The 24,385-nt window shown below is 45.5% G+C and overlaps 1 protein-coding gene across 1 annotated transcript in view; it reads right to left on the minus strand.

The window, feature by feature from the left end:
* Positions 1-24,385, minus strand: part of LOC146863775 (CMRF35-like molecule 9) — a 196,355-nt gene that overhangs the window by 170,728 nt on the left and 1,242 nt on the right. The window lies entirely within an intron of this gene.

Raw genomic sequence — 24,385 nt, forward strand, 5'->3', positions numbered from 1 at the left:
TCTTCCTTCAAAGGAGAGCCAGAGGATTGCTGCCCACTGGTCTTCAGGAACCTGCTGTACTTTGCAGGCTCTCTCAAGAGCAGTTATCCATTTGTGGATGTCATCCCCACTTTTGTAGGGGGGCACAACCTTAGACAGGTTCCTATTATCAAAGACCCTATCTTTGTCCTTAGGGACAATGCTGCCACCAGTGGGTATAGACCCACTCTCTCTAGGTTGCCTAGCCTTCCTCAGTTTTTCTTCCATCAGGGCTACTTCTAGCTCCTGCTTCCTGATCCTCAGCTGGGCTTCCTGCATTCTGGCCTCATGTTCCCTCCTCTGAGGGGTGGTCATCCTTTTCCTGGAGTGACCTTGAGAGCCTCTAGAGCCATGAGAAGCATTGGAGTCACCTGAGCGATTCCTTTGCCTCCCAAGCCCTGTGTTAAGTCCACTGGGGAGATCCAATGGGGTAAACCCACTGTCAATCCCCAATAGCCTTGGTTTAGCTGGGCCAAGTATAACACTTGGCACTGGGCTAGTTCTCCCTTCATCCTCACCACTTTCTGTATCCCCATCACTTTCCTCCTCTGTAGTATGGTGCTCATCTAAGGGATGGCTATTGGAAGGGGGTACCTCTGTGGCATCTTCAGAAGGGGGGCCTCCTGTTCCTGACCCTAAGGGGGCTAACTGGGAAGCTTTCTTGAGTTCTCTCTGATTCTCATCATTCTGTAAGAGTTCTCTGAGCTCAGCAGAGGTAGGGTTCTTGGGCTGTTTAAGGCCTCTAAGAGTTGCCAAATGCCTGAGCTCATTCTGATTAAGGGTAGCAAAGCTGGATGGTGCCCTCTGGGGTCACTCTCAACAGAGATGGGTACAGTGGACTCCTCTGCCCCGGCCATTGCTCTTAAGTGTGGGTGGATGTGTTGCAATCTACCTACACTTGGGTTTACCTACTAAACCTATCTAGTAGTTGTAGTCAGGGTGTGCTACTCCCTTTGCTCTACAACAACTAAGTTCAGTAGAACTTAAGTATATCTAATCTTGTTTTATATGTACCTACAGGTACCTATGTGATCTTTCAATTGGTAACCAAGAGATTATAATGGCAAAACACAGCAAGCTCAAATCCAACCGCTGCTCACCAATGTGAGAAGTTGGCCTGGTATATGATGCTCACTAGTTAAAGTGATCACCTTGTACCATGCCAAGCAACCCTTATGGTGTGGTTGTAAGTCAACCTTTTCGGACTAGCTGCCCTAGTGGTAGCGTAGGCTAAGCAGTCTTTGAGGCTAAACTCGTGAAACATGTTAAGCCAGCTGTTTTACCAAATGCAACCCCCTTTTATACCAATGAAAGGACACCACACAGATATATACTCAGAATATATATGTATTTATTTCTCAAAGTAACCCCTAGTCTCTTTATGAGCACAGGAGCACAAATCGTCAAACAAGATTATCACAGAATACACAGAAGCTGCACTTTATATGGATAGGCCCTGGTGGCCACTCGAACCATATACTAAAATAGTGGTATAAGTACCACGAACAGAAAAGGGAAAAGGCCTAGGGCCTCTAGAATCGCTGGGCCTACAAGGAGCTAACGTCAGTTAGTGACCAGGAGGTCCACGGGTGGCGTGTGCAGAACAAATAGTCACACGCGTGCTCCCATAGGTTTCAATGGGTGCGTAAAAAGTACAAAGTTACTGCAAAGAGGATCTTCCGGATGGACTAGGAACTCAAGACTTGGAACACAGGCACTAGAGATGTAATACTACACTTGGGCACAGGTGTGCCAGCTTTACCTCACCCACAGGAAGCGGGTGCATAGGCCTCGAAGTGCGTCGGGTTTCTTCTATCTGTTCCGTGGAGCCTGAAGACAAAGAGGCTGCAGGCGGTCGGTCCGGGAGAGATGCAGTGGATCCAAGAGTGGATCGGAGATGTTGAAGACCTGTAAGCAGAGGGGACAGTGTTCACAGTCACTAGCCAGTGACCAGCGTGGCACCAGGTGGGTACCAGGCAATGTCGTGTGCAAACAGGAAGAAAGGTGTAGCTTGTCTCTGCAGCCACGTGGTCCCTGGAGGTCGACGACGTCCAGGAGTCGGTTCACGAGCTGTCCCACGCAGGCTCTCGCTGTCGGCGGTGTCGGCGTCTTGATCGAAGCAAACAAGCCTTGGCAAAAGCAATCGTTGTAGGAAATGAAATAAGCTGATGGTTCTGACCAGCAAGGTCAGAAGGACTGCTCCTTTGGAGGGGAGCAAGGGCCTATCTGGAGCAACCAGACCAGCGGTGTATTTCTTGAAGTTCGTCGCCAAGATGGCTACTAGCCAGCGGGCCAGCAACCGGTTAGGCGCGTCGAGTTGCAAAATGCAGAAGGGCCCCACGCAGATCGTGGAGATGCTGGAGGGCTCACCTTTGGTGCAGATGCTGCTCGGGTGTTGGGCTTCTCAGATCCCAAAGCACAACTTGGAGGGAGCCTCGGTTGTTGCACTTGTCAGCTTGTCGTAGTCGTTCCAAGATGGCTGGCTCCACGTGTCTCGGTGCCTCCACGGGTCTCTTCTTTTCAGGGACTGTGGATCGGGCGGTGAGAGGTCTGGAGGTCCAGGTCTTGTCAGTCTCTGGGCTCGGGCTCCGGCGGGAGGCGGCGGCAAAGCAGACGTTGATTCGCTGGATGGTGCTTGCGTTAGCAAGGTGGTCACTCCCTGACCACAGGGGAGATTGGCTTCAGTCCTCTGTGCAGCAGAGCGTCGAAGTTCCCGTCTTCTTCTTAGTGTTAAGTTGATTCCAGGATGTCTGAAGTCTTAGGACACAGCTCCTACCTTTAAGCGGATTCTAGGGGCCGGACTACCTGCTAGGTCCCTCCCTATGGGTGGGACCAGGAAGGGGGGTGGTTACACCCCCAATCCTTTGTCCAGCTCGCCCCAGGCCCGGGACTGGTGTGCCCCAGGACCGGTTTGAACTGGCATATGCACCGAGGCTCCTTGTGAGCCACAGGCATGTCTGGTTTCTTTCAAGCCCTACCTGACCAATACACAAAATCCTGTCTGGGGTGGTGCACGCACCTCCCCTGGCAGGAAACCCTTTGTCCACACCTCCCAAGCTGGAAGGACTCCCAGCAGCAGGAGGGCAGACTTGTGTCTGTGGTGGCAGCATCCATTTTGTGGAGCTGAGGCTATGTCTGATTTTACCCGGGTTTCAGGTACTGTACATGTCGTTTCCCTCTAGAAGGGTGGAATGCTAACCCCGTCGCCAGAATTGGCGAGGGGTTAGTATTCCAATTCGTATGACACCTTACTCGACATGTTTTGATAAAGCCAAACCAAAGATAGCATTTAACCGCGAGGTTCATAATGCACTTAAGAGTATATGGTATGACGATATCTGGAAACAGTAGAAGGAAGTTGTTCCGACCACTGCAGACAGGCTCAGCTCATGCCAGAGCACCATCTCACATGGAACCAAGCACTCTGCCTTCAGGATTGTTAAGGCCTGCCATAGGAGTGACTTATAGGTTACCAGGTGTCCCATTTAAGGTTAGGTATAGGTATACTACACCTTAGTAAGAGGTGATTACACCAACTTACCCCAGCTGAGTGATCAGCCAGTTGTGTCAAATTGTTAGGCCAAGCCTGGGGTGGCATAATACATGCTTCAGCCCCTGGCAGGCCTTGGGTACACCAATGCCCTGGGTACCTAGTGTACACTGGTACAGGGGCTGACAGGGTGATCCAACCAATTGGGTATGTACCTAGGGTACATGGAGTCCATTTTAAAGAGAGGACAGCCAGGCTGAGATCCTGAATAGCAGGATCTCAGGCCAACTAAGTCGAAAAACCAGCTAGACACTAGGCAAAAATTTGGGGGTAACCATAGTCAGATATCCACCTTCCTACACCGCATTATAAGTCAATCGCGTCATCGCGATAACTTGAGAATGGCTACACAGAACCATATCGTGTTTGGTGTCAAACATGTAGGAATCATACCCCCAGTCCAGCCTTGGGCATGAGGATACGATTCCCCCTGCTAGAGGGGCGATATGGGAAAAGCAGCAGAATTTAGACACCAATTTCAACGTGCACAGGTAACACAAAATGGATGCTACCGGCCACCTCCACGACTCTGGCTGGCTGTTGCTGGGGAGAACCCCAGCCTCGCCAGCTGGAAAATAGGGCTCCTGTGGCAGGGAGGTGCTAGCATCTCCCCAGACAGGATTATGTGGATTGGAACAGGGTGTGTGCACCAAATGTCCTTTCAGAGCTGCACGTAGGCAGCTGCAGAGGCCTCATTCTGCATACACTGGCTGGAACCGGTTCAAGGGCATCCTGCCCCATGCCCAGGTGGGAAACACACAAAGGGGAGAGGGTGTAGCCACCCTTTCCCGCCTCACCATTGATTGGTGGACACTATTCTGGACACTCCCCTAATCTTGGGGATAAATGTGAATAACGTGGCCCCAGAGCCTAGGATTAATCTTGAATTTTGGATTCTTGAACTTCGACTTGCTGCTGCCCAGCTGACGGAAGAAATCTCCCTTGGGATAAAGGAGTTATCCCCCTGCTTGGCAGGCACCTGAAACACTGCAAGTGACCCAGTTGGAACTTCGCTGCTCCTACGGACTTCGACGACCTTCAGCTCCCTTGAGGTGGGTTTCCAGATCATCCCAGAGGCCAGTGAGCATGCTCAACAAGTTTGAGCACTGTGGACCGCGTGGGTGCCGAGATCCCCAATACCTGAGGACACCGGCCACCTCTTGCATAGCACACGACCCTGACCAGTGGGGAAGTTGTGCTTTGGCTCATTTTCGAGCCAACCATCCACCAGCAATTGTGCCAAGTAACAGCGCTCTAGTCCACTCCGTGGGTGCCCTTTTACGCACTCCAAATTGCCGCCTCCCGTGGTCCCTTGTCACACGACTTGTGGGCCCTAGCGGAGGACTATCTTCACAAACGAGGGTTCCCCTAGTTGCTCCAGGCCTGCTCTCCAGTCTCCTCGAAGGAGACCTCACTCAGACCTTGCTGGTCTGCACCGTAGTAGTATTTGTTTATCTTGCGTGGGTTGCGGTTGCCAAGGCTTAGTGGATCCAATCCGGACACTAACACCGCAGCGACCCTCACCTGACGTGGGACAGTCGCCCTCCCGAAGCTGGCCTTCCTTGAAGCCTCCCGGAGTCCGTGGCTGCAGATCCAAGCTACACCATCTTCATCCTGAAGCACCCGACATCGAAGGGCTCTTTGCTTTGAGCCTCCTGGTCACTGGCTGTGACCCAGACTCTGTCCCCTCTGCTTTCAGGTCCTTCTCTTCAATCTTCACATCTTTGATCCTCACGGCATCATCGACGCTTTTGGCTAGCAGAACTTTTGACTCTTTTTCCATAGGAAATCAGCCCGCGACCCGACACCAGAATCGACCTATGCACCCGGCTTCCCTGGGGCAGGTAACAGTGGTACTACGGTGGTGGGCTATCTAAGAGCATAACTGTAAATTTTAACTTTGTACTCCTGCTAGAAGTATTTTTAAATGTTTTATTTCCAACCGCGACATTCTCCATAGGCATGTATTGTGATCCCGATAGCAGCTTCTTGCACTGCACGCGTCTCCCGTGGGTACCCTTCCTAATCACCTGGGGTGGATATTTAAGGGGCAAGCGATCCTGAATGCCCTAGGCATTGCCTGTAGAATTGTCGTGGTTCTTATACCACTATTTTAGTATATGGTTTGGTCCCCCCCTGGGGCCCAATGTTAACAGTGCTATTTTTTTGTAACTATCAATGCTTGTTTGATGTATAACTTTGCCTTAGCCTCATAAAGAGACTTGGGGATTCTATTTAGAATAAACACATATATTTTATATATATACCTGTGTGGGCTACTCTTTCATTTGGTCATTCAAGAGGTTATCTATGGTAAAACAATAAGCTTAACACTCCTTCAAGACTTAGCCTGAAGGCTGCTCTCCACAGCTACCACTAGGATAGCTTTCTTTAAAGGTTGTCTTTTAAACCTAACATCATAGGAGTCGAATTGGGCTGGTGCAAGGTGGCCACTAGAACTAGTGACCAGCATATGCCAGGCCAACTTCTCACAGGACTATACCATAAGTCTGATTTCTATGATGTCACTGAGTCATCTTTCATATTGGAATACTTTTGCCGACTTCAAGTGGAATGATTGAGTCCTTATTATGTATGACGAATATCACTACCCGTACTGTTCAATTGCTGTATGTAGTGTAAAGCTTAGCTAGTGGTGGGTCTCTCTTGGGTTTATCTATATACTTCTTATCCATTGGAATCCGATCATAGTTATAATATGTATGTTTGCTAGCACACTCATCTAAGGTTCTTTAACTGTATATTGTTCTACGTCCTACATGTTTGTTAATTATATTCCTTCTGTACGAATTGACACTTTTGAATGTATGTATACTACCTCAACCAATTTTGTTCTTATACTGTAAAGCGCTCTGATACCCTCGTGGGTCACGTTCGCGCTATATAAAACTTTATAAATAAATAAATAAAACAGCAGAAAAAGGAGGAGGTAGTCACAGAAAGAGGGTATAACTGCCCAGTAAACGTTTTGGTAAAAGATCAGAAAAAGAACATCCCGGTATGCGTAACTGATATTAGAGACTCTAAGAAGGTGTGGAGGAAGGAAAAAAAAGTGTAGAGAAACCCATCATAAAAAAAGAAATCATAAAACACATCCTATGAGTACAAATGAGTGTGATAATGGTAAGTGTAACCAGGTGGTTGGGCAAAGGGAAAAAAGAGTTTCTAAAATCAAATGGGGAGAGGGAAAGAAATGGAACCAACAGATGGCAGAAGGAGGGGTGAGGTTAGGGGGAGCCCCCAAGAAAAGAAAGTAGAAACGGGCATGATTTGTGGTTATTTTTTTACCCAACACATCAAGGGAAAGGTGGGAAGAAAACAAGAAAATCAAACCCACTAAATCAGTCACAGCTGTTTTTTTTTCTTTCTCTAAATGTGGAACCCTGTGAGATGTAGGCACCAAGACCTTAGACAAGTGGGACTTACTGGAAATAGAATAGGGAATGATGTAACAAATGTTTTGCTGTACTCATGTTTGGTGAAATCAGCACTTGTAAATGCAGAGCATGAGCTACTTAAGGTTCAGATTGTCCAAGGGACAGAACTGTCAAAAAGGAATAATCATGAAAAACCTTTTCTGAAGAATCTTGCGGGGTTAGGACCAAGGCAGGTCAGGCTGATTGACCAGGGGAATTATGGCAAGCAAGATCTTGACATTTCCATAAGATGCCATGAAATAGATGGATGTAGGGAAGGACTAGCTTCAGTAAATAGATTAAATGCTTGTGCATCTCCCGTAAATAGGAAAAATGGCTGGTTAAGTGAGACTGACTAGGAGGTAGGGTTGTCGCACAGCCTGAGTATATTTACTTGGAATATTAATGGTCATAGCAGAATGTCATTACTGGAAAGTTTTAAAGGATATCTACAGTAATGCGATTGTGTGCTTACAGGAAACTTGGCTGTGTGATAAAACCCCAATTATTGAAAGGTATGTGCAGCTGAATAGTTCTGCTAAGGGGAGTCAATTTGGACAACCGTCTGGAGGCCAAATAACCCTGATATCCGCAAACATCGCTAAGAAGGGGGTCTCCCTGGAAGCCAAATGTAAATGGGTGGTAGCCTGCAGAGTGTTTCTGCTGGATCCTGACCCATGGCATGATGGTATAGTCATAGTAAATGTCTATATGCAGGGGGGCAGAGATAAGGCGTATAAGCAAATACTGGAAAGGTTGAAAGAAGATATACAGGCTATGATCGATTCATATCAGAGAGATTTGCTCATTGTGATGGGATATTTTAATCACAAACTAGACCCCTGTAGAGTTGATCCATGGTGTAAGGAGCTTTTGCCATCATAAAAGGTAAATGCTGTCAGCTTCCACAAGGGTGATCTGGCAGCTCAAGATTTGGCTCTAGGACAATTTTTGGGCCCGATGGGTTTAGTTTCTATAAATGGAAGGACGGTGCAGATCAGCCAGCCAATTGTAAATTTAAGCTAGGCCATCAACTATGTCCCATAGATAATATTTTTCTGCACACATGAGATTTAGAACTAGTTAGTGGTTTCGAGGTAGTAAGAGCTTAGGAAGTGATCATTTCCCCTTAAAACTGGAAAGAGATATAGTAATCCCTGCACAAATGGACTACCCTAGGTGGCTCACTACCCGCATGTTAGAGGAGCATATGGAAAAACTGCTGCCTTTCAGCAGAGTCAAATATTTGGAAGTAGCCCTAGTATTATTATTATAAATGATTGGAAAATGCAATTAGCCAACTGATTCAATGTTTAAGGGTCAAAATAAAAAGCAACAGTTTTGGAGAATGAAGGAAGAAGAGAAACCAGAGTAAAGGGAAGGACTGGTTTAATAAGAAATGCCAAAAATTAAAAGCAAGTATAAGAAAAAGGGGAAAGAAGACTGAGGTTAAAGTATGATTTAGAAGCGTTCCATTGCCTTCAGATACTAAGGAAAAAATATAAAATGGCTATTTGGAATAAAAAAAAGAATGCATTAAGAGAGCTTCTGGGGAGAAATATTGGCAGCAATAGAATAAAAATATATAAAATGGTTTTGGAAGCTGGTCCAAGATGACTCTGGTAAGACACAGGGGTCTTTGGACTGTGTGGTGACAGAAGACTCTTGTGAGGGGTCCCTGGGAGAAATAAATGGGGAATATGTAGAACCAGCGAGGCAGAGAATCACATGTTAGCTAGGTATTGATGAGGATATCAGTTTCCTCTTTATGGCAAGTAATCGCAAACGAATTATAGCAAAATTAACTCTGACCCGAGCAGCTGGCCCAGATAACCTCCCGGCAGTGATTATAAAGACCAGGCCCGATTGGTGGGCAGAATTCTTCTCACAAATGTTTGTCGGAATACTCGACTCTGGCAGATGCCCGAAAACTGGAGAGGGGAAATTGTCAGACCTATCCATAAATAGGGAGATATAAGGGCCCTGAATAACTATAGATGTATTAACCTTCTGGATGTGGGAGAAAAGGTGTTTGCAAAAATAGTTTTAGAAAGACTTAAGGAATGCGCAGAAGCAAAGCAGATCGTGCCGTCTGAATAGGGGGGTTTTAAGGAGGACTACTCTATAGTCGATCATTGTTATCTCTCTCTAGTCCATTGTGCAGAAGTTGATGGAGCAGGGGTTGTTCTGCTGCTTTGTCGACTTCTGGTCGGCAGTCAATCTGGTGGAATGAAAGCGATTGTGGGAGATGTTGACCAGGTGGAATATCCCTAAGGGTCTTGTGGTCAAGAGCTACATAGCTATAGTTGGGCCTAGGTTATTTTGAATATAGAGGGGACCTTGTCACAGATTTTAATTGGAAATGGGTTAAGACAAGGGGGGGTATTGGCCCCCTTACTTTTCTCTCCATTCATAGCTGATTTACCGTTTGTTTTAGGCGTGGCTCGGGATGCCAGCCCTACGCTAGATGGGAAACACATTGCATGCTTACTTCACGCAGACGATCTATATTGGTAGATCAAACTGAGATAGGTCTGAAAAGAAAGTTGAATGTGCTAAGTAAATATTGCAGCCCCTAAAAACTTGTAGTAAATATGGAAAAAAAACTAAGTTTCTGAGGTTTGGTAAAAAGATGACAAAATGTAGCTGGTTCTTGGGCTCTACAAAGTTTGAAATGGTAAATAAATAGAAGTATTTAGGGATGTCATTCAAGAAATCCCTAAAAGGCATACCCATCTTGATGCATTGATGGGAAGGGCCCTTGCTTCAGTAAGTGGTGCTAAAAAATGTAGTAAAGATTATGGAGAAATGTCAGCTTGACTTGCACTGAAAGCTTATATGGCCATGATACCACCCTAGTACCAATATGGAGCGGGATTGTTAAACGTAAATGGTACAAATCAGGGGGACGTTAAAGAGGGGACATTTTTTTTAAACGTACTGTCCCTACCCAGGTCTTCGATGATCCAGGTGGTAAGAATGTAGACTGGAATGGTATTATGGCACATATCACGCTAATAAGATTCTGGCAGCGCCAGGGCTGTGGGGAGGAGCATAAAGTATCACAATGGTGCAAAAATGAGATACAGCCGAGTGAATTGAAGTGGGCAAAGGGGGTTAGGGAAACCGTAGCAAAGGCTTGCAGGAACATGAGAGTCAAGTCGTGACATCAGAATAAAAAAATTGAGGTTGCTAAGAGGGTACTCAGGGCCCTACAGAAAGAAATATCTCGAGACCACGACCAACAGCATCTTGAGGGGAAAAAATCAGTGTGTTTTATGGTTAACTCGTGGCAAATTGAACAACAGTTCCCGTACATAGATGGACTACCAAATCTTTGGCTTAGAAATGAACTACTAAGGCTAAGAAGTGAAATCAATCCTTGTTATGCCAACAACAGGATAAAAGGAGCTATGAATGACACCAAAGGGAAGTGTACCTGTATTTTAGGTACAACATGTGAAACTTTGCACCAGTGATTAATTTCTTTTTATTGATTGATACCCCACTCAAACACTCCAGTGCTGCCTAAAGTGATGGTGAAACAGATACATGCAAAATGCAATTATAAGAACACACTTGGCACACATATATGGAATTGGAAAGTCAACTTAAACTCTCCCACAATTGTATTTTAAAACTATTTCTTAAATACGTATTGAGAACAAGCATTGGCAAAGCCAATATCCCTATGCAACACCTATTGGCTTTGCCATCATTTTTTAGCTATGTTGTACACCAGGGTTGCTGCTGTTCTGCATGCCCAGATATTTGTGGGGTGAAGGAGATTGGAGTGGAGTGTCGTAAATGGGAGTACAGCAGAGTGTTATGGAGCAGAGAAGAGAGTTGTGAAGTGGCAAAGAGTATTGTAGAGTCTATATGAGTGAACTGTCATGTAGTGGCACAGGGTGGTGTGGAGTAGAGTGTTGTGGAGCGCAGTGAAGGGAATAGAGTGTCAGAGTAGAAGGGTCTGAAGTAGAGTTGAGTAGCATAGAGTGGAGTAGAGTGTCTGAGTGGAGTAGAGTGTTGTCGGGTGGATGGGCCCAGAGTTTAATGGAGTGCGTAGAGGGTGTTGCATAGAGAGGAGTAGTGGGTAGTAGAGTAGAGTAGAGTGCCATAGAGTGGAGTAGACTGTTGTAGAGGCTAGTGGAATAGAGTGGACTAGTGTAGGAGAGTGGATTGTCATGGAGTGGAATAAAATGCTGTAGTGTGTCAAAGTGGTGTGGTATAGAATGGAGTGACATGGAGTGGAGGAGTGGAGCAGAGTGGAGTATTGTGCCATAGAATAGAGTGGAGTAAAGTGCAAGGGAGTGGCGTAGAGGGAGTCGGGTACAGCGTCATAGAGTGGAGTTGTGTCAAAGTGGCATAGAGTAACAAAGACTGTTGAGGAGTAGAGTGGCAGAGAGTGCAATAGAGCATTAGAGTGCAGTAAAGTTTAATGAGTAGAGTGAAAGAGTGGAGTAGCTTGGAGTGGGAGTGGAGTGTTATCAAGTGGAGTAGAGTGGCATAGGGTGAAGTGGCATAAAGTACAATGGTGCAGAGTAGAATGGAGCAGAGTACATTGGTTTTCAGTAAAATGGTGTATTGTCCATTGGTGTAGAGTGCAGCGACATAGAGTAGAGTGCTGCAGAGTAGAATGTAGTGGTGTAGAGTGCAACGACAAGGAGTGACACAGAGTGGAGTAGAGTAGCATAGAGTGCAGTTGTGCAGAGTAGATTGTTTCATAGCAGAGTCAAGTGAGGTAGAGTGGCGTGGAGTGGTGCAGGTTAGAGTGAAGAGGTGTTGAGCAGAGTGGCACAGAGTGCAGTGGCATAGAGTAGAGTGGTGTAGAGTCGAGTGGTGTGGAGTGCACTGGTGCAGAATAGATTAGAGTGCCATTGTGTGCATTGGCCTAGAGTGCAGTAGAGTGGCATAGAATTGAGTGGTGCGGCATAACGTGCAGTGGTGCAGAGTAGAGTGGTGCTCAGTTCAGTGCAGTTAGTGCAATTTTGCAGAGTATAGTGTCAGAGCGCAGTGGCCTAGATTGCAGTGGCATACGGTAGAGTGGTGCAGAGTACAGTAGTGCGGAGTACAATGGTGCAGAGGTGAAGAGTGTAGTTGTGCATAGTAGAGTGGGATAAAGTGCACTGGCATAGAGTAGGGTGGTGCAGAGTAGAGTAGAGAAGCATAGAGTGAAAAGGCATAGAACGGTGTCATAGGGCAGTGGTGCGCAGTCGATTAGAGTGTCGTAGAATGTAGAGGTGTAGAGTGCATTGACGTACAGTACAGAGGCACAGAATGGAGTGACATATAGTTTAGTGTAAGAGAGTACAGTGTTGTAGAGTAGAATGTTGAAGAGTGCAGTGCTGTGAAGTAGAGTGGCATTGAGGGCATTAGAATAGAATGCAGTGGTGCAGAGTATAGTGATGTAAAGTGCAATGGTGTACAATGCAATAGGGCAGCATAGAGTGCATTACTGCAGAGTGCAGTGGCATAGAGTGGTGCAGAGTAAAGTGATGTAAAGTGCAATTGTGTAGAGTACAGCAGTGTAGAGCAGAGTGGTGTGGAGTAGAAGGTTGCAGAGTGATGTATAGTGGTAAAGAGTGCAGTGGTGCAGATTAGACTGACAAAGAGTAAAGTGGCGTGGAGTGTATTAGGTTTAAGTAACATTTCATAGAGTGCAGTGGCGTGGAGTGGTGCATGGTAGATTGCAGTGGCATAGAGTGGAATGGAGTAGAATGGAATAGCACAGAGTGGAATAGCATGGTGTAGAGTGCAAAGTAGAGTGCAGTGATGCAGTGTGGAAAGGCATAGTGTGGAGTTTTGCAGAATAGAGTGCAGTGGTGGGTAGTGGTGCAGAGTAGAGTGGAGTGAGTTAGAGTGGATATGCGTGATGTGGTAGCACACTAAAATTACAGACAATGCATCTGCAATTGAAATGACCATAACATTTGCACAGACATATAGTTTTACTGATAAAAGTACACAGCTCACAAACACTAATGTGTGGAAATGTCATTACCAAGTGTATTGATTGTTTTGATGAATTGAAATATTTATTTCCCCCATACTTCAGAATTACTAAAAATGTGCTTTACTTGTCCTATTCTAAAATATCTGCTCAGTTCATTTACAGACATGTAAATTTGGTTTTGTGCTAGAAAAAACAATAACATAGTACATCACACCCCACTTAGCCATCAAGATTGTCACCCAAATACTCTAATTTTGGAATCAGAGAAAGAAAAGTAAACATCAAGGGGCTCATTAAGATGGTGTTACGAGGGGTGTGGCTAGGCGCCCGAAGGAGATGGCGGCGTCCGGGTGACGGCTCCGTCCGAACCGGAGAGTACCGGCGGTTCGCGCACCCGTTTCCAGTAACGAAGGGAAGCCCCTTGCACCGGAAGATGCCAGGCTCATTTTCATCCCCCTTTCGCTCCTGAGGCACAGCTATTTCGGACTTAACAGCCCTTTTTACCTCCGGTCGCGGCTTATCATCGGCCGCGGCCGCCATTTTGTCTATCTTTGCCCGCGAATGCTTCAACAGCGCGTTCTAGCGCGCATGAAATTCCTGGATGCCTCGTTCGCACACATATGACCCCAGCAGCCTCTGAGGCACAAATGCGGCAGACCAATATTCTAAGGTGACTTTCTTTATTTTTCTTTTGAAAGGGTGACCTTTTTCATGGTCTTGACTGGAATTTTTTGGCTCTCCTCATCCACGGCGGCCATTTTATGACCTTAGCCTTAGATAGCTACGTCTACAGTTTTTTGTCTGGCACATCTATACATTAATGTGTCATTTGGAGTTCTTTTTAGTTGAACATTGAGACCATCTTGCATGTTCTGACTGGAATTTTCACCTCTCCTCATGAAGGGCGACCACCTTTAGGACTTCAGTTTCTAACTCCTACGAGTCCAATTTTTTGACCTGGCATGTCTCTGTATTAATCTGCTTTCTGCTCCCTTCTGAGTCAAGCAATAGGATATCTTAAGACCTCACGCTCCACAGGTGTGCTGATGGCGGATTGCTCCAGTAGAGTTCAAAAGCGTAATTTCATTAAAAATTCCAAGTTATTCACTGCACTAGCCCATTTGGAAGCTTCAACTGAGATGGCGTCGACTGTGGACACCCCCTCACAACCCTCAGCAAAAGCGAACTCTAAGAGGTTAAAAAAGGACCCTCCTTCGCCTCCTAAGCCTTCTTCGCCCATTTCTATGGAGCTACTTCTCGAAGAGATACGGGCCTTGCGCCCTTACATGGAAGAGACCAATGCTAAGCTGCAGATTCTCACTGACAACTGGGCTTCGATGGATGAAAGAGTTTCGTCGGTGGAGCGTGACGTGTCCTCTCTTCAGGACTCTGTCACCAAGGTCTCCCACGTGCACACGCAGATTTCCTCCCTTCAGAAGCAGGTGGAGGATCTTGAAAATCGCAACAGACGCAACAATCTCCGTATTTACGGCCTGGTGGAGGGTTGTGAGGGAAATGATCCCATTAGTTTCTTCAAATCCTTTCTTCCGAAGCTTCTTCATCTCCCTGAAGATACCTCACTAAACATCCAACGTGCCCACAGGCTTGGTCGAGCTCCCTCTTCTCCTTCCACGCCAACAAAGCCTAGAGGTGTAATAATGTACTTTCTAGAGTACACAGACTTACTGAAAGTTCTCTTAGCTGCCAAAGCATCTCCTCGTCTCACATGGTCAGGCTCCACTTTGTTCTTTGCACAGGACTATGCCAGGGCCACTGCAAACCGTCGTAAAGCCTTCCTTGATATGAGACCAGACCTTCGCTCCATTGGTGCCAGATATGGGCTTTTTCATCCTTGTTTATTTAAGGTCACTCACAACAACAAGACAACGACATATGAGGATCCAGCGCGACTTCGAAGCTTCTTGAACTCCTGTGGTCAACATGACATGGAGATAGCTGGTTCCTCTTCCCACCCACCATGACTTGTTTTTGTAGTTGTAATTTGACCCTCTAATCTGTTTACTTTTTTTGCCTTCATTTCTGCAGGTTCCTCTGATTTTATGACTTCTAGTTAAGATTATATTTCTCATTTTATAGTTTGATAGTGTTGTTCTAGTTCCTCAGTTGGTCATATGTTTTCTTTTTTATCTTTGTTGCGTTCGAGTTTCTAACCTTGTTATTTTTCTCCCTTCACAGATCATTGTTTTGCGTTCCGTTGTGTTATCTCTGGTTGGACGTTCCCCTCATCCCGACTGCCTTGCCTCTCCCAGTTGGCCCTACCTCCCTTCCCTCATCTCCACATGTGTTTCCGTTTGTTCCCAGCTCCTGATTGTATTTCTCCCACGCTTCCCCTCGTAAGTACTCTTCATTCCTTATTTATCATGTTTTTTTACGTTCGATGTTTCCTTACCTCCCCTTTTCCCTTGTTGCCTTCAGATTTATTGGTGTCACTATCTTTTCCATGGTTCTTCTACACTTCTCTTTCGTCACTCTTTATTTTCCTCATTGTTTGTTGGCTCTCTTGCTTGTATTCATCTCTCTTTACCTATTTGATTCTCCCTCTCATCTCTCTCATCATTATCTTTAAGAATTATTGTGTCTTCCTATCATTCTTCTTACTTTCTTGGCTCTTTCCTACCTCTATGGCCTCACTGGTTCCTCTCTCTCTTTTTCTTCTACTCCTGTTCATTCACGTTAATTCTCGCCTCACTCTCTTTTTCTCTTGTGCCCTTGCTCGTTGCGAGGTATTTCCTTACTGTCCTACCTTTCAACTGATCCACTTTCTGATTAATCCTTAATGTCAGTCCGAATTGTTTCCTGGAATGTTAAAGGTCTGCATTCTCCTATTAAGAGACAAAAAATCCTCTCTCACTTAGCCAAACTGAATGTAGACGTTGCCTTTTTACAAGAAACACACCTGTCTGATGATGAGGCTGCCAAACTTAAGAGAGGTTGGGTGGGTTCTGTGTTCTCATCTCCGGGTGATGGTAAGAGGAACGGAGTGGTTGTATTAGTTCGTAAATCTTTTGCTCACTTGCTCTTGAGCTCTGAATCAGACCCTGATGGCAGATGGTTATACGTTAAACTCTCCTCAAAGGGCGCCCCTCTTTCCCTCCTTAATATTTACGCCCCTACTGGTGGCGATCAGTTTTTTTGGCGTGCAATGGCCTCCCGTATCACCGAATATATCGACGATAATTTTATCTTAGCAGGTGATTGTAACCTTCCCTTCGACCCTTTTTTAGACAGGAACTCCAAGGTACCTTTTGTCCCTAATAAATCCCACAAGCTTTTCGCCCAAGCGATATCCCAACACAAACTCATTGATGCTTGGCGTCTCTGCAATCCCACCTCTAAAGAATTCACCTTCTACTCCCCAACTCACCACTCTCAGTCACGTATTGACTATATCTTCCTCTCCCACCATTTGTCCCAATCCCTAACCCACGCTGATATAGGCCCCATCTTATTTTCTGATCATGCCCCCGTTTTTGTAAACATTGACATTTTACCCAAGTCCACCGGACCAAAGAGATGGCGTTTCAATAACACTTTACTCCTTGACCCCAAATTCTCCGCCTCCTTTGTAGATTTCACCACAGAATTTTTCACCATTAATGATACACCCACTGTGCCTAACCACGTTGTTTGGGATGCCTATAAAGCAGCAGCTAGAGGTTTCATTATCAGTTTTGTGGCCACCAAACGCAAGAATGCTCGCAAACGCATCAATGATCTCCTCTGTACGATTAAAAAGCTAGAGCACTCTTTCTATACATCCCATTCGCAAGAAAGTCTGACCGCCCTCATTGCTGCTAAGATGCAATTTAATAAACAATCCACTGAGGATGCTTCATTGTACTTGTTGAAATCCAGTTCAAAATTTTATGGTGGTAAGAATAAGGCGGGGAAGGTTTTAGCCAACTATTTAAAAGTCAAACAGAACAAACTGAATATTGAATCTGTTTACGATGCTAATTCTGTTTTAAAGCATACAGATGTTGACATTTTAGAACAATTTTCCCAGTTTTATTCCAAACTCTATTCTTCTGAGACGCACCCCACTGCTCAATCTCTTGCTGCTTTTTTTGCCACCATCCAACCGCCTCCTAATTTCCCTGTTGATTTATCTGCCCTTGAATCACCAATTTTTGGTGATGAATTACTCACAGCGCTTCAGTCACTCAAGAAGGATAAGGCCCCTGGGCCAGACGGATTCACAGTAGAATTTTATTTACATTTCTCCAAATTGTTGCTGCCCAGACTCCACTCCCTTATTGATTCCTTCATATTAAACGGTTCTTCCTCAGGTACATTCTCAGACGCCCACATTTGCATTATACCCAAAGAAGGCAAAGACACCCAGTATTGTAAGAATTACAGACCAATTTCTTTAGTCAACATTGATTATAAATTGTATGCCAAATCTCTCGCCATTCGATTAGACCCTTACCTTCCCGAACTGCTAGGTCCTGAACAGTCTGGCTTCGTTAAGGGTCGCTTCATCACTGATAACACCAGACTGTTGTTTAATGTCCTTTCCAAATCTCCACAGTTCCAAGACTCATTAACAGCCATTGCCCTAGACGCAGAAAAAGCGTTTGATAGGGTGGAGTGGACTTTCCTTTTCTCCGCCCTCAAATGGTTTGGATTTGGTCCACGTTTTATTTCTTTTATCTCCTTCCTTTATTCCAGTCCTAGAGCGGCGGTTTGCGCCAATGGTCTAGTCTCCTCTTTTTTTAACCTTGGTAGGGGTGTTCGTCAGGGATGTCCTCTCTCCCCTTTTCTTTTTAATTTGGCCCTGGAACCTTTTCTTTCAAAACTTCGTCAAAACCCCAACTTACACGGTTTCCAAATCTCCCACACTAACATTAAACTTGCTGCCTACGCAGACGATATTCTATTATTCGTGTCTAATCCCGCAACTTCCATCCCCGCATTCTTAGCTGAAGTCCACGAATACTCCCAGATTTCAGGTTATAAGCTAAACAATGACAAGTGTGAGATTCTACCCCTCACTAAGTTCACTTTTAAACCGGACTTTATGGCATCCAACTTTACTTGGAGCCCCTCACACATCAAATACCTAGGTCTACACATAACTCCCTCCCTCTCCGACACTGTCTCGCTGTGTCTCACCAAATGCACCCAGAAATTATCCGACCTCACTTCCAGATGGCACCCATTATACCTTTCCTGGTGGGGTCGTCTTGATACGATTAAAATGATGCTTTCCCCGTTAGTCCTCTACACCATCTCCAACATCCCAATTCCTATCCCTGCTAAGTTCTTTAAGAAAATTAACACCATTCTCTCCTCCTTTCTCTGGTCCGGCAAAAAAGCACGCATGTCCCTGCTTAGATTGCAACTCCCCAAATCCGAGGGTGGAGTTAATTTCCCGAATTTCCCTGCTTACCACAAAGCATTCCTTTTGCGGCAAGCTTCCCATTGGCTGCAAGACCCTGCTGAGCCGTCCCCCTTATGGGTTACCACTGAGCGGCTTTCATTAGCCCCTTTCACTTTTGCTGAATATCTCTCATTCTCTCGTAAACCTCACTTTTCCTCCATTCCTATCCACAAGTTCACAGCCAAGTTGCTTCTTTCCACCTCTCCAGACCCCCCTTCCTCCACAGCAGAGTTCCTCAATTCCACTATCTGGCACAATAATAGTATTACCATTAATCGCAAGCCCTTTTATTGGAAAACCTGGAGACAGAGGGGTCTACTCTGGGTTTCTCAACTCTTCTCTAATTCTGATTTCTTATCCTTCTCCGCTCTCAGCCAGCACTTCCATCTCCCTCGTTCTTTTGCCTGCAAGTACCTTGTGCTTAAAAATGCAGTTATGTCCACTTATGCTCTCCTTTCTAACCCCCTCACGCATGCCCATCCCCCAAATCATACCTCACAGCTTCACTCCTTCTTGCGCACTCACCCTACAGCCTCCTCAATATACCACTCATTTCACACGACTCCCACACCTAGGCCAAAGTCCAAAGTTGAGGAACAATGGGAGTCTGACCTTGCCATCTCTTGGCCCACCTCCCTTTGGGATAAACTATGGACCAAACTTCGCAAGACATCTAGAGCTGCTTCTCTTACACAAACCCTCTTTTTCATATATAACAGGCTTCTCTTTTCTCCCCAGGTGTTGAACAAGAGATTCTCTTCTACACCAGATCTTTGTTGGTCCTGTTCTGCTCCTAAGGCCACTCTTTTCCACATGCTTTTCTCTTGCACTTTCACGCAAAATTTCTGGACACTAGTTTGGACCCAAATCAATGCCATATTCCACACCACATTCCCCTTCTCTCTTGTCAATATTTTTTTAGGAAGCCTCTCACCTTGTTGGGATAATATTGACCTTAACACGCAAATTGTTGACTTGCTATTAGCTGTTGCTTTCCAGCAAATCACCGTCAACTGGAAAGACTTTACGAATATTTCTTTTAAAGCATGGTGGTACAATGTTTGCTATAATCACAGGCTAGATACTGCTTTTGTACACCCCCTTAGTCTAGCTGCTAAACGACATGATTTATGGCTTCCTGTAACCTTGTATCTAGATACCTGTGCTAAACGTTCCTCTCATCTCTCACCTATTCAGCAAGAGGTCCCTAAGCCCCCCTGATTGACATTGATTTTCATTTGTACTATTCTATTTATATAAGCTACTTTATTGCTCATTAGTACCAGTGCTGATTTTTGTTACTCAGCCTTAAAACTTCTGTTATCCTCTGATTAATTGTATATTTTCATTACCATGTTTTACTTTCTCCTCTAATTGAAGATATGTTTGTATTTTCTTTTTTCTCATGTATTGACACCTTTACTTATCCAATAAAAACCTTTTGAACTTTAAGATGGTGTTACGATCGCCACCGCCGGATCGTTCCGCCATTGAAATGGGAATTACCCACCGCCATATTAGGATGGCGGTGGGTATCGCGGCGGACGCAAAGTCCGGCCGCCGCTTTTCTGCTGGTAGCAATCGTCACGATTGCCCGGCGGAGCGGTCAGCATGCTCACAATGGCAGCTGAGCCAAGCAGGCTCTGCCGGCACATTTATGATGCCAGCGGAAGCAAGCCTTTCTGTGGCGGTTGAACTGCCATTGAAAGGCTGGCGGAGAATGTCTTCCAGGGCCTGTTGCGGGCCCCCCTGTGTTGAGGGGATGTGTGGGTGCACTGGGGGGGTACCCATGGTACACCCCTACATTTCACTGCACCAAGTGGCAGGAACAGTGTAGTGCCTGCCACCTAGTGCAGTGAAATGCACAACATGCTCTTTTTAACATAGCAGCAATGCTGCTGTCAGCAGCCACCGTCACAATGTTAAGGGTGCGGAATACGACCGCAGCGGTGGCGGTCCCATCGTAATTGAATGGGCGGGACCGCCGAACGTATGGCAGTCGGACCGAATCACCGCTACAGTGGCGGACGGATCAAATCCGCTTGCCATCCTAAGGAGCCCCTAAGTATCCTGGAAGACAGAGCCTGACATCTGACCTCTGCCTTTGAATGCACAGAAAATGTGGCAAGATAAGAACAAGATTTAAAGGCCTTTTCACAGAAATTCAGTACTGGTGGAGAAATACAGTGAATAGGGTTTGGGCAAGGGAAGTGTATATTCAAGTAGCACAGCCTGAAACAACTAAAGCCAGCAAATAGAAAGCAAGAAATTGTGAGTTACAAGCCACAAAGCCAATGGTAAGCAATGGGTGGAATGCATTCCCAGGGAAGCTTTCCGAAAGTCCCTAAGATGTCATTAGCATATTAGACAGCTATGCTGTCTGGTAGATTTCGACCTAAAAATGATTGCCTATGCAAGAACAGTCATCATACTCTCCATGACCCCTACTCTGCAGCGAGTAGTTTGTGGTTTGTCTTAATATGTTTACATGGACCTCATCTTCATACCAGTATTACATCAGACTACACAAACCAGGAAGCCAAGGAATGAGAGGTTACATATAGTAGGGTGTGTAGTAAACACAATATACATATAGTTTCATTAAACACATCTGGAATTTCAGGCACAGGAAGGTAGCTAACCTTGGATCCAGTTTGACTGACCTTGGATCTAGTGTGACTGACCTTGGATCCAGTATAGCTAACCTTGGATCCAGTGTGACTGACCTTGGATCCAGTGTAGCTAACCTTGGATCCAGTGTGACTGACCTTGGATCCAGTGTGACTGACCTTGGATCCAGTGTAGCTGACCTTGGATCCAGTGTAGCTGACCTTGGATACTGTGTGGCTGATCTTGGACCAATTGCAGCTGACCTTGGACCTAGGGTAACTGACCTTGGATCCAGTATATATGACCTTGGATCCAGTGTAGGTGACCTTTGGATCCAGTGTGGCTGGCCTTGGATCCAGTATAGATGACCTTGGATCCAGTATAGATGACCTTTGGATCCAGTGTGGCTGACCTTGGATGCAGTGTAGCTGACCTTGGATGCTGTGTAGCTGACCTTGGATCCAGTGTAGCTGACCTTGGATGCAGTGTAGCTGACCTTGGATCCAGTGTAGCTGACCTTGGATCCAGTATATATGAGCTTGGATCCACTGTAGATGACCTTGGATCCAGTATAGATGACCTTGGATCCAGTGTAGGTGACCTTTGGATCCAGTGTGGCTGACCTTGGGGGCAGTGTAGCTGACCTTGGATCTTGTGTAGCTGGCCTTGGATGCAGTGTAGCTGACCTTGGATCCAGTGTAGCTGTACTTGGATCCAGTGTAGCTGACCTTGGATACTGTGTAGGTGACCTTTGGATCCAGTGTGGCTGACCTTGGATCCAGTGTAGATGACCTAGGATCCAGTGTAGCTACCCTTAAATCCACTGTAGTGGACCTTGGAACTAATGTTGTGCACAGCAGATTTACATTTGTTGGTCAGACCAAAATAGTGGAAAGTGCTGGCAGAGATTTCTTGTCAGTTTGGGGACTTCATAGTGCAAAAATCATAGAGCCATATTTACAATGAAAGTGACTCAGAGTGTGCCGCAAGCCATTTGGCTGCTCCTCACTGAGTCACTTTCAAAGCACACGGATGTGACCTATTTACAACAATATGTCGCATCCCTGTGCTTTCCCCTGTGCTGGTGCCCAACCAACAGCCATGTGCTGGCTCAGGCACCCTTGCGCCATGGTGCAAGGGTGTCTGTGTTTTAGGGGAGATTGTTTTTGTGCAGAAAGGGAGACCTTCATGTACAAAAACAATCAATTGAGGTGATTCCCTCTTTCCATGTGTGCTGTATAATGCAGCACACATTGAAAGAGGAAAAAACTAGGAGAAATGTAAACATTTCTCTTTGTTGCGCCTTGCGGGTGGTGTGGCATTCTGACGCATTTCCAGGTTTACAATTTCTCGTAAATCTGGAAATGCATCAGAATACATGGATGTTGCGTGGGAACACCCATAGCAACACCCATGTCACGCTCCTTACACGCAAAGTATTGCATGAGAAGGGGCGATGTTTACAAGCACGCTTACAGCCAAGCGGGGTGGATTTATGTGTCCTTGTAAATATTGGCCAGCAGGTGACGTACCGGCGGTTCAAGGGGCTTGTAAATAAGCCCCTTAGATTCTTTGTTTTTCAGAAAGTTGTATTGGTAATGCCAATGACAAAGAATTTCCCAGATGTAACTCAAAAATTTGCATCAAAACGTTGCTATATACATGTATGTAAAGCATGTATGAAGCACATATGTAAATCAACATTCGCTGCATGAAAAATCCTTTCTGGTGTTGTCAGAGGAGCGCGATGGGTAAAGCATTTTTTTTCTGTTTTCTGTGACATCATTAACATTATTGACATTACACACACTTACACACATTTGTTCATGTACTACACCTGCTCACCACAGCACCAGGTTACTTCTAGGAAGGAGTGCCGTCTATTCAGGAAACGAGAACAACACAAGTCCCACAGTAAATGAGGATGTGGCACTTGTGCAAGTTCTACATTATATACTTGTATTCCCTGCATATTCCTCTGATTTTATTTAAAGGTTTATAATTTATGAGCATGCTAAGGAATTAATAACTTTTTTCTGACACTTTGAATCATCGCCGCAATTTTGAGAAAATATAACAGAACACCTAAAAAATCTGACCACAGTTTAAAAATGACTTACCAGTGACAGTCGGTCACGTATCTCGAAAATGCACTACAAACATTATTTATGTATCACCCGCACACCACAGTCCACACAGATCCACGCGATCAATGTACACTAAGAAAAAAAAAACCTTCATGAAAAATGGAATACACCTGAGCAGTGGGGTCTCTGGGTTTTCTATTGGTCGGGCTGGCTTTTCCATCATCCTCAAAGGACATTCTATGGAATCAGCTCGTATTGTGGCCACTGAGCTGTTTAGGTCTATAGTAGATAATGGGGGCAATGCAGCGCTTATCCTATTCGACTTGACTGCAGCATTTGACACGGTCAACCATGACCTTCTGAGTGACCGGTTAGAATGTATTTGGATTGATTCTATGACTCCGTCCTTATTTAGATCTTTATTGACAGATCGAATGCAAACGGTGACCCTGGAGGAATTTCCATCTCAAGCCTTGTCTTTACCGTGTGGTGTTCCCCAGGGCTCAGTGTTAAGTCCAACCCTCTTTAACATCTATGTCACTCCTCTGGTGGCTCTTGTAAAATCTTTCTGGCTGTCACTAGTCTCATATGCCGGCAACACCCAGATCATGGTTTCACTTTCCAGCAAAGGCCCAAACTTGACCGATACCTTCAATAGCTGTGTGAGGGGGAGTAAGGATCTGAACTCCTCAAAAACAGAAGTAGTTATCCTTTTCATAAATAATATCTCTTTCCGGAACCCATCTTTGTGGCCAGATAAATTGGCTTCGCTTCCAGCATCAGTAACAAATCTGGGAATATTGATTGACGACAGACTCACTTACAAGGATCAAGTAATTAAGGTGATTTCCACCGCTTTTTATTCGCTCGGTGTTATCAGGAATAATGCACAGTTTCTTCCACCTAATTTGCTGCAGACAGTTGTTCTGGCCTTTGTAGTGTCCAGAATGGACTATTGTAATGGCCTGTATCAAAATTTGACAAACGTTGCCCCGAACAAACTTCAGATTCTCCAGAATTCAGATGAAGATTCAGAGATTTCAGTCTGCCTCTGAGGCCCTATTGAGCTACATTGGCTCCCTATTCAAAAGGGGATAGTGCTCAAAGCTCTATGTATTACATACAAAGCACTTCAGAGATTAAGTCTGGCTTATCTGAGAGGGAAACTCAGAAGGTATGTCCCAGAGAAGACACTGAGCCAGACATCTGGTGGTGGCATCTTATAAACGTTCCGCTCGGGGAGGCAGGAGCTTTGTGGTTGGTACCACACAAAATTGGAATATGCTCCCCCTTGAAAGAAAAACCGGTCCCTCTCTTATGAGG

This window comes from Triturus cristatus, chromosome 2_1, assembly GCF_964204655.1.
Source record: "Triturus cristatus chromosome 2_1, aTriCri1.1, whole genome shotgun sequence".
Classification (NCBI taxonomy): Eukaryota; Metazoa; Chordata; class Amphibia; order Caudata; family Salamandridae; genus Triturus; species Triturus cristatus.